The sequence below is a fragment of the Rattus norvegicus genome, chromosome 2, assembly GCF_021556685.1.
Source record: "Rattus norvegicus strain SHRSP/BbbUtx chromosome 2, alternate assembly SHRSP_T2T, whole genome shotgun sequence".
NCBI lineage: Eukaryota > Metazoa > Chordata > Mammalia > Rodentia > Muridae > Rattus > Rattus norvegicus.
In genome coordinates, this window is record NC_141535.1 from 191,578,559 (window position 1) to 191,589,985 (window position 11,427).

The following is an 11,427-nucleotide window of genomic DNA, read 5'->3' on the forward strand; positions in this document are numbered from 1 at the left end:
TGTCCAACAGAATATTACATTTCCTTACTTTCAGGTTTTCCATGAACTTTATCCTCTTTTCTCTCCCTCCAATTTGTTTCTTTTGCCAGATAGTTATGATGACATTGTATCATTTTTAGGTACTGTGAAGCAAAATTTATCCTGCACAACAGATGTGAGTTTCCAGTTGTTCTAGTTTGCTATCTGTTACTGTGATAGACACTATGACCAAAACCAACTTGGAAGAGAAAGAGCTTATTTGGTTTACATATTCCAGCCACAGCCCATTACTCCAGACATGTTGAACAGGAACTCAAGCAGGAGCAGAGGCAGGAAGCAAGGAGGAACCCGCTTACCGGCTTACTCTTCAGCTTTTACTCAGCTACCTTTCTCATACAGCCGAGGGTCCACCTATGCACTGGCTAGTTTTGTGTGTCAATTTGACACAAGCTGAAGTTATTTCATAGAGAAAGGAACCTGCCTCCCTTGGGGAAATGCCTCCATGAGATTCAGCTGTAAGGCATCTTCTCAACTAGTGATCAAGAGGGGGAAGGGCCCATTGTGGGTGGTGCTGTCCCTGGGCTGGTGGTCTTGGGTTCTATAAGAGAGCAAGCTGAGCAAGCCAGGGGAAGCAAGCCAGTAAGTAACATCCCTCCATGGCCTCTGCATCAGCTCCTGCTTCCTGACCGCTTGAGTTCCAGTCCTGACTTCCTTCAGTGATGAACAGCAATGTGGAAGTGTAAGCTGAATAAACCCTTTCCTTCTCAACTTGCTTCTTGGTCATGATGTCTGTGCAGGAATAAAAACCCTGACTAAGACAACCTGCCTAGGGAGAGTCCTAGCCCCAGCCAGCTGGTCCTCCTACATCAATTAGCATGCCCACTGGTCAGTCTGACGGAGGCCTTTCTCCAGTAAGGCTCCCTCTTCCTAGATGTGTCAATGTGACAGTCATGGTTAGTTATCGCACCAGTGGGCTCTAGAAACAAAATATGCTACATAATAGCTACTCAAATAACCTGCTGTGATACAGTGGGAAAATCAGGCTTCTCACCATGGATGTCATCCTTGACAGGAAGCCTAAGAGTCAATTTCGTGTGACTCTAAGCTTTTGCACAGCCTTTCCCCTGTATCCAATCTGTAAATGAGAAATTTAGCGAATGTGATAGACACTTAGTAAAGGATGCTTACTTCCCCCTTGCTGTGACAATGTATCTGACAAAAGTAGCTTCAGGAAGGCAGGAAGGATTTAGCTTGGCTCACAGTCTGAAGGTACAGTCCATGGTGCTGGGAAAGGCGTGGCAGACAGCAAGGGGCAGCTGGTCCCACTGCACCTCCAGGTGAGAATGTTCCCCATAGGAGCAGATGTTTGAATACCCCAGTGGGTGGCACTGTTTGGGTGGGCTTAAGAGGTGTGGTTTTCAGAGAGAAGGTGTGTCACCAAGCTTTGAAAATTTTAAGCCACACACCATTCCCAGTTCTCTTTCTCTATTTCGTGCTTCTGGTTTGAGATGGGAGCTCGCAGCTTGCTGCTGCAGCTACTACGTCTGCTTGCTGCTTCTCCACAGTAATAGTGATGAGCACCGACCCCTCTGAAACTGCAAGCCCGAGAAACCCTTCCTTCTGCAAGTTGCTTTGGTCAGGGTGTTTTATCAGAGCAACATGACAGTAACTAATACAGAAACCAAGATGATGGAATTTTAGATGTATTATCGACTTTTTTATGAATTAATAATGGCTCCTTATTTTAGATAGGAGTGAAAGATACCATACAGGCAATGGCATGATGTTTGTTTTAAGTAAAGTATTCGAGATATATGACTCTTACAGTCCAGAACGAAGTGGAAAGAAAAAAATTAACTATGGGAGGCAGATCCTTCTTATTTATCATTATAAATTTGGCCTACAGAGGGATCCCATTTACTCCGAGGGTCTGGCATAGAGGGATGTCTGTGGAAGCCTAGTGTCGATAATGTGGATTAGTGCAGAGGAGGCTTTCCAGAAGGGAAAAGGAAAACCACAAAAGATCTAAGATCTTGGGTCAGAATGGTCTATAGCAACATGGCCATCTCCTGGGTTTCATTCTTTTTCTTTCTGCATTTTAATAAGTGAAAAATCTTAGCCCCACATCAGACCCACTAACTCTCAAGTTGTATGTTAGCAAAATTCCTTGATAACTCATGTGCTCATGAAAGTTGGAGAAACACTATCCTGAGTCATGTATGTCTGTTAATAAAGCGGCTACATTTTCCACCTCTGAAATCTCCTGTGATCAAATGTAAGATTTCATGCAGGGTCCCCTGAGAGCAGAGATCCATGCATCAATCTGTGGTAACACCTACACCACTTCCCTTACTAATGGCCGCTCTACCATCCATTCCTGGACCCCAGCCACACAACATCATCCCTGCCATGCTTCCTAATTGGTAATCTGTCACCCATGACCTTGGCCAGATGGTGTACTGCCTTGGGACCCCTGGCCTCATCAGCTGATTCCACACTCAGGCAGAACCATATTACAAAGAGAGGCTAATGCCTGGAGCCTGCATGGAGATGGATGGGCCCCCAAAGATTGCACCATGCAATTAAAGGGAAAGAACTCTATTAAGAATTTTCAGGAGAGGCCAAGGCCCTCTATAGATGGGGGTCACCAGTCCTACCATTAATCTAGTTTTGCTTTGTCTTCCAAATAGAAAATACTTTACATATGAAGAACTATGAGGGGGCAAAGGGGCAGCTGCGGGGCGCTTTATGTCCATTCATAGGAGTAGAAGTTTCTGCTTCGCTCCGTCTTCCTATGGCAAAAAGGAAGGAAGGTGTGCTTCAGTGAATGCCATCCTCCCTTTTGAGCAGAACCAATTTGGGAGCAGCCTCTGGGTCCTCCTCATGATTAACTTTTGTTCATGCATGCGGCTGTAATGAATATTGATTTTGGCGACGGCACCGAGCCAGTCTGAGGAATTTCACACTTAATGTCTCAGTCAAGATGAGACAGGTGGTATCCCTTCCGTCTCAGGGAACTGGCTACCACCACAGCCTCTTTGGTGGAGCATCCCAGGAGAAAGCGTTTCCATATTCCTCAGTATTTGCCACCAGCTGCTTGAGGATCCAAAGGGTGGAGCTGAGGAGTAGGGGACCGAATGGGGGTGTGGTTTCCAGCATGTGCTCTGGAGTCAAATTGCTTGAGTTCACAATTTTTCCAGCTGTGTAGCACTGAAATTACCCACTGTGTGCCTCAGTTTCTTATACGTAGAATGGGCAGTACATATAAAGCACTCAGTATTGCGCCTGGCACAGAGTGGGTGCCCTAATATCACGGACCATGGCCTGCCCAAAGATATGCTGTCCTCTTGCACTAATCCTCCAGACAATTGAGTGCCTTATAATTCAGCTCTAAGGTCACACAGGCTAAGGGCAAAGTTAGCAGTGAGTGCCCATAGCCATAACCCCTAAACACTCTCACTGCCAAAACTCAGGGACTGTGGTTCCCAGGATTTCTGTACTTAAAATCAAGACAGCATTTTGGTTCCATGGTTTACTAAGCAATTCACAGAATTCACTGGAAATGCTAGGCAAATAACGTCTTGTCGTGTTAAATAAAAATTAGAGCCAGCCACTGTTTTAGAAAGAGCCTCTGCACCAGGCCAAACACAAAGCAGACTAAAAATCACAATGGCGTCACTCATATTAAAGTTCCATGTTGTTTCCATGCTGTGGTTAAGCTGTCTAACTGACCTCAGGGGATATTATGGCAAACAACTAGTTTTACCTACTGTGATAATGAAGCTCCCCCTGCCATAGTCCTTAGTACAAAATGTAACCCAGCCAGACCTGGTGACGCTGGCATGTAATACAAGCACTTAGAAGGCAAACCGGGGGGATTTTAAATTCAAGGTCAATTGGGTTGTGCACCAAGATCATGCCTAAAACAGAAACAAATGTCAGATAACACACACACCACAGATGAACACACACCTAGCACACACACACACACACACACACCACACAGACACACACACACACACCACAGACACACACACACACCACAGATGCACACACACACCACACACACACATACACCACACACACACAGAGACACACACACACACCACAGATGCACACACACACACACCACAGATGCACACACACACACCACACACACACACCACAGATGAACACACACCTAGCACACACACACACAGACACACATACACACGCACACACACTCACACACCACAGGAAAGGGGGACACACACACCTGTGTACAAGCTTGAGCTTGACATTTCTGCCTCAGTTTCCTTGCTTACGTGGGAAATAACTAACAGCTGATGGTTTTCCTTAGATTCTCTTCCCCACAGCCCTTCTTTGTGTGTGAAACCAACCTCTTTAAGTTGGCCCTGTGAAGTGTTGTTTGGTTCTGGAATTAAAAGTAAAGTCTATTAGATTTCTAAATGGCTGTACTTTGGTCCTTTGACAATGACGAAGAGCTTTAATTCCCAAACAGCCAAATGGAAGAACACAGCTCCAGAGGACTCATGGTTCCTCACTCTCCTGGGAGGCGGGGCTGTCAATCTTCCCGCATTTCAATTGCAGTCAGCAACTGGAGTTCCTACCTAGGCTTCCATTACATAGCTGTGATTGACTAAATCATTGGCCATGGGGTTGAACTTCATCTCTGGCACCCCTGCTCTCCTCAGAGGTGAGGATGTAGGGTTGAGAAGTTTGGTGCCTCTGGCTTGATTCTTCCCTCCCTTGAAGTCATCTAAGATCCCATCTTGAGCCATGTCATTAGTATAAACTTAGGAGTGATCAAATGATCCGAGGCTTCTACGGAAACAAAAGGCACTCTTAACAACTTAGAAAGGTCCATGGGGGTCTTATGATCCATGTTGGTGTGGGTTGGGGTGGGGTACTGGAGAGATAGTCTAGCAGTTACAGAGGTTCAGAGTTCAGTTCTCAGTGCCCACACAGCACAGCTCACAACCATCTACGAACTCTTCAGGCACTCCACTCATATGCACGAAGTCACACACCACACACACACACGCACACTCTATATCCACAACACATACCATACATACACAGAGAGACCATTCCCCCACAGACAATACCCCACAACATATATAACTCCCACACCACACACACCGTGTGCACACATACATCACACACACACACACACAGACACACACACAGACACACACACACACACACACAAACACACAGAGTCTCAGTCAGAGTTTCTATTGCTGTGATAAAATACCATGGCCAAGAGCAACTTGGAATGGAAATGGTTTATTTTGCTTACACTTTCACAAAGCAGTCTATCATCAAAGGGAGTCAGGGCAGGGACTTAAAGTAGGAACTTGGAGGCAGAAACTGGAGCAGAAGCCATGGAGGAGTACTGCTTACTGACTTGCTCCCCATGTCTCGCTCAGTCTGCTTTCTTATGTACCTCAGGACAACGAGCCCAGGGGTGGCCCTACCCACAATGGGTTGGGTTGTCCCACATCAATCATTTTAATTAAGAAAATGCTCCCACGGGCCAATCTGGATGGACATTTTCTCAATTGAGGTTCCTTTTCTCAAATGACTCTAGTTTGTATTAAATTGACAGAAAGCTATCCAACACACACACACACACACACACACACACACAGAGAGAGAGAGAGAGAGAGAGAGAGAGAGAGAGAGAGAGAGAGAGAGAGAGAGAGACCAGGGGCAAAGAGCTGTTGTGTTATTCTTGACAAATATTCAACGTCTTTATTTTGAGTTGGGTCCTGCCTTAGGAGTAAGAGAGGAATGGTCTTTTCAGTGGTTTTCCTTAAGCTCTCATTCCAGGAGGAGCCCAGCTTTACTCCCAGGAGAACTGCCACCAGGTAACTCCCACTGGGTTATAGCCAATCACGTTTCCCCACAGTTGGCCATTTTTTATAGATCCTAAGAAAAAATAGAGTTTCCCTGGGTCTGTTGGTCTTCAGTTTGAGGTCTCATCATATGACACCATGAGCCAACACATTTGCCACACTTTTTGTTAGCCACCTCCTGTGACAGGTGTGTTGGCCCTTCTGGCCTTGTGAGGAGGAGGCATGGGGCCCCTCTGAATGCACAGTGCTATCTTTAGACTTCCAGTATTCTTAAAGTTTGACTGCTCTCCCCACCTCACCCTCGGAGAGGCAGCACACGATGTGTGTGACACTTTTGTTTATTGATGAGGATTCCTGGAAAACTAACTCTGGTAGTACACAAATTTCTTTTGTAGCCAAGAATTCAAGAACACATCTCTTCTGCAAAGCCAGTGAGTTGGAATTCCTACTTTCCTTCAGGGATAAAGGAGGGAAGCGGGGAGGGCAAATAAATCCCGCTCTGCTATTATGTGGAGGATCACATCCCCTGTGGACCAGCAGGGCGTGGTTTTCATTCTGGGCCAACACCAGCCTGGGTACCTGGGGAATAAGGGTGCATTTTAAAATTAGCCCATGCAAAAATAAATAATGAGGAAAGAAAATGCTGTGTTCAAAAACAAAAACAACTGGTGATGCCCTTCAGTGGTAAATAAAGCTTAGCCTGTGCAAGGCCCTGGGCTGGCTTCTCAACACAAACACACAGACACACATGCACAAATACACAAGAGGGAGACAAAGAGAGAGACACACAGAGAGACAGAGGTGGAGAGGCAGAGATAGAAGCAGAGATAGAGAGACAGAGACAGAGGCAGAGAGAGATAGAAACTAAGAGATAGAGAGAAACAGAGAGACAGAAACAGAGACAGAGAGAGACAGTGATAGAGGTAGAGATAGAGAGGCTGAGAGACAGAGGCTGAGAGAGATAGAAACTGAGAGACAGAGATGGACAGAGCCAGAGAGACAATGACAGAAAGACAGAGTATGTGGAAGCTGATGAGGTCGGCCTTTTGTTAGTCCCCTCTGTGACTGTCCCCTCTTTGCTTTCCCTTTGCTTGTGTGCATAATTGATTGCCGACAATACAATGAACTTGACCATTTCCGAAAAAGCATGTCACCAAGATGGTCAAGCTGTGCTTCACTGAACTTCCAAAATTCCTCATCAGTTCTGAGTCATCTCCCCCTTTCAGAGTCCATGTATCCCCAGTTTTCTGAGCTGGCTTGCTGCATTAGCCACTGATGGCTCTTCTCCCAGGGTCTCAATGTGTTTCCTTATAAAACTTTCTTGGGTGATGCTAGTTCCTAGGAGATCCTGTAGTAATCTTCCTTTTAAAAATGTATTACTGTTATGTGTGTGAGTGCTTGCCTGCATATATATGTCTGTGCACCACATTTGGGCCTGGTGGCTGCGGAGGTAGACGGGGCTATCAGATCCCCAAGAGTGAAAGTCACCGATGTTGCAAACTGCCACATGGGTGCTGGGCATGGAACCCCTGTCCCCTGGGAGGACAGCCAGTGGTCTTAACCTCGGAGTCATCTCTCCAGCCTCATGATAACATGTAAAGGATATCTAAAACTCTTCCCCAAAATGAGCTTTTCCTTTTCTTAAATATGTAGAAACCTGTCTTAGTTACGGTTTTACTGCTGTGAACAGACACCATGTACAAGGCAATTCTTATGGGACAACATTTAATTGGGGCTGGCTTACAGATTCAGAGGTTCAGTCCATTATCATCAAGGTGGGAACATGGCAGCATCCAGGCAGGCCTTGTGCAGGAGGAGCTGAGAGTTCTACATCTTCATCTGAAGGCTGCCAGCAGAATACTGACTTTCAGGCAGTTCTTGACCATTTCTGAAAAGACCCTAGCTAGGATGAGGGTCTTAAAGCCTACACCCACAGAGACATAACTGCTCCAACTGGGCCACACCTTCTAATAGTGCTACTCCCTGGGCTAAGCATTTACAAACCATCACAAAACCTAAACATCTTAACTTCATAACAGTAACCGTTCCTGAGTCTCTTCTCACAAGAGTGCAAACATCAGCGTGAACTCTAGAGGAAACAGGATCTGTTAGACACTTTCCAAGAAAGAGAAAAGGACAAGTCTGCAGGTATCTGACTTTGGCTCAGCCATGGGGAAGACCAATGTCAAACCCACCCCCTAACCCCCCCCAAAAATGTAAGGGATGTGCTTCCTTCTCCTCCCCATCGTTGCAGCCTGAGTCCGCTGTATTTGAATTTCACGCAAAGTCAGTGAGATTAGTCTTGTACGGCGGCCCACACAGGTGGGTCACTCTATACATTTCACAACAATCAAATGTGCTTCTTTCTTCGTCCTTTTTATATTTTCTTTTTCCAATCTAGACTTATAAATGTAGTCATTGGAAGGAAAAAAAATAACCTAAGCCTTTGGGCCTAATGTAGTTTCTTTTTTTTTTTTTAATTTGTTTTTTTTTTTAAATAAAAAATGACATTGGCCTGACTTCTTTTGTCTGAATAAAAGCTTAAGCTCAGTGTAAAAGGGTTGCATGTGCTGAAATGTTGCCCAAGGATATATGTTATTATTCCTCCCCCCTTGACCAGCAGGGTCTCCTTCTCTTTCCCTTTCAGCCTTTTGTTTGAACAGATGGGGTTGGGGAAGCTGGGGAAAGAAAGGCATTCTGTTCTCATTAACTCTCCCCATACACAAACACAACCTGGGCTTCAGGGACTCAGAAAAGGGACAGCTCCCACTCCATTGCCTTTGAGACCCCAAGTAGGAGATACAAAGAAAGCCCTGCTGAGGACAGACATCACCATATCAATGCGACCGCTAACCAGAGAGCTGGCATTTATGGATGGTTTTAGAAATACACTCAAAACAAAACAAAACAAACAACAAAAAACCCCACCCATGTCTCTACCTAACACAGGACACAGGCAATCACTATTTAAAAAAAAATCTGAAAAATATACTTTTTTTCAATGTATTATTTTCAGACATTCTTTCATCGTGTATAACGTTATCTTACGAGTATAGAAGTAAATGTGCAGAGACAGATGACGTTACTCTGTGGACTAGTTGGTTATTTCCCCTTATATGTAGTAGAGTTAAAAACCTCGAAGATGAAGAGCTGGAGTAGTGCGAGCTCCTTCATTTCAATGTGATATAATAAAAACTATGATTCCAGTTCTCGGTGTGAGTGATCTTGTCCATTGGAGCATTCCTGACCAAGAAAACGAAGTCACAAAAAGTTAAAAGTATGGTCTGAATGTTGAAATCGCCCCCTTTCCAATCCTTCTGAAAGTCTGAGGAGTCCATGATATTTTGAAGAAAAGGATAAGGTTTCAGAGAATGAAACGAGATTGTCTGTCCTGGTGAGTTAATTCACAGGGTTATAGAGTTGTTGGTCCTCTTGATTTTCTGTCTCTGCCTATCCTCACTACTGGGATGAGGACAATTGGGGGCGGGGTGGGGTGGGGGTACTTCTCATGGGTTGGGGCACATGAGCTTCCAATCTCACGTGCGTGTCCTCAGGAAAGTAAGGAAGAAGAGAGCCCTGCTCAGGAGAGAGACATTTATGCTTCTAGTCCCTTCTAACGTTAGAACACATGCTGAGAAATGAAGTGTATCCCTGGGTTTCAGAACAGTGAAAAATCCCCCTTCCCAATACACACAAAACGGACGGCCTGGCCTCTTTCATTTTTAGTTTTAAAACTGTATGTTTGTGTTTATTTGTTTATTATTTCATATGTGTGTGAAAGAGTATGTCTGTGTGCAGGCGTGTAGGGGGAGTGTATGTGTCAGTGTGTGTATGCCTTTGTGCATGTGTGTGTTTGTGTGTTTGAGATAGAGAGGCTGGGAGTGTGTGTGTGTGTATGCATGTCTATGTGCACACATGTGCACATGTGTGTGTGAGTATGTGTGTGTGTGAGAGAGAGTACGTCTGTATGCTTGTGTGTCTGTGTGCATGTCTATGTGTACACATGTGCACACGTGTGTGTGAGTGTGTGTGTGCATGTGTGTGTGCGCACGCGCATGCATGCGCGCACGCGAACATGCACCAAAGCTGGACTCAGAGCCCAGCTTTCTGGAGCAGCACCTCTCTTTCCTGTAGTGACTCAGAGACAGCTCTGGCTGTCAGGCTGGCACAGCAGGCATTTTACCCTCTGAGACATCTCTCTGGCCATGCTTGGCCTCTTTATTGCTGGGTCTCCAAACAGGACTGGGATATTTGTCTCAAATGACAAAGCTTTTCCAGAGGATAATCGATCCTTCGAGTTGCATCAAACATATCTTGGCATTTGTTATTATTCAGGTCAGGTTACTTTCCTGACATAATAAGTCCCCAGCTCGAGTTTGTGATCAAAAGGAGACAGAGGACAATTTTTATCCTTTGTCAGCAATTGTTAAACCATGAACTCAAGGCTCCAAGTGACCTGTTAGAAATGAAACAGTCAACTTCCCAGATGACCTCAAGTGGTGGTGTGCTCAGTGCAAGCCGCTCAGGCTTCGCTGGTATTGCTTCCTGCTGAATGGAAAAAGATGTAGACTCAGACTTTTGCTAGGCAAGCCGGGTGTAGGCTCACAACGCTTTCAGGGTAGCCAGCTGAGGGCAGATGTAAATTGGACAAACAACTGCACAGAAGAAAGGCCAGTGATTAAGAGGCGGCTCATCTCAAGGGGAGGCGTCTGGCAGGGCACAGCAGGGTCGGGGTGGGACTAGTCCTGTTTAATACTTTTATCACCTATCTGAAGGGGGAAGGGCAGCCACATAAAGAGGGCTCTGCATTGGCTGCCCACCACAGAGGAACTGCAGAAGGGGAGGAGCAGAAAGGGGATTACAAGGTTCCACAACCAGGAAGGGTGGTTAGAAAGGCCCGAAAGCCCAGGGGTGGAGATTGATGCTTTCAGTGTAGTAGGGTGCAGTGTTGTTGCAGGGATTTGAAAGTGCCCTTGCAAGGGTCTTTAGCACAGGCAAACTCTGGGGTCTGCTTGCTGGGAGACATGTGTTGTCTTAGGTGTCTGAATAACAAGGTAAAGATATTTTTGTGCCCAGGACTGTGAGACTGTGTTGGTTGGGTTTTATCAACTTGACCAAACCTAGACATCTTGGGGAAGAGGGAATCTTAAATAAGGGAAATGCCTCCATCAGATTGACCTGTAGGCAAGTCTGTGGGAGCATTTTCCTGATTCGATGGATGTCGGAGGATGCAGCCCCTTGTGGTAATGCTACTCATGGGTAGGTAGTCCCAGATGTTGTAAGAAAGCAGGCTGAGTAAGCCAAGGTGAACAAGTCAGCAAGAATTCCTCCAGCGGTTTTACTTTATTCCTGCTTCTAGGTTCATCGTCCTTTGAGTTCCTTTCTTGACTTCTCTCAATGGTGGAGCATAAGCTAAAAGTTGTAAGTTGAAATAAGCCCTCTCCTTCCCAAGTCGAGTTTGGCGATGGTACGTTAACACAGTAATAGAAACCCTAAGGCACTGTCATCATAGGACCACTGAATATTGTTGTAAAAAGATGGGGAAGGGGCCTAGAAAGATGGCTCAGCTGTTAGAAGCGCCTGTTGC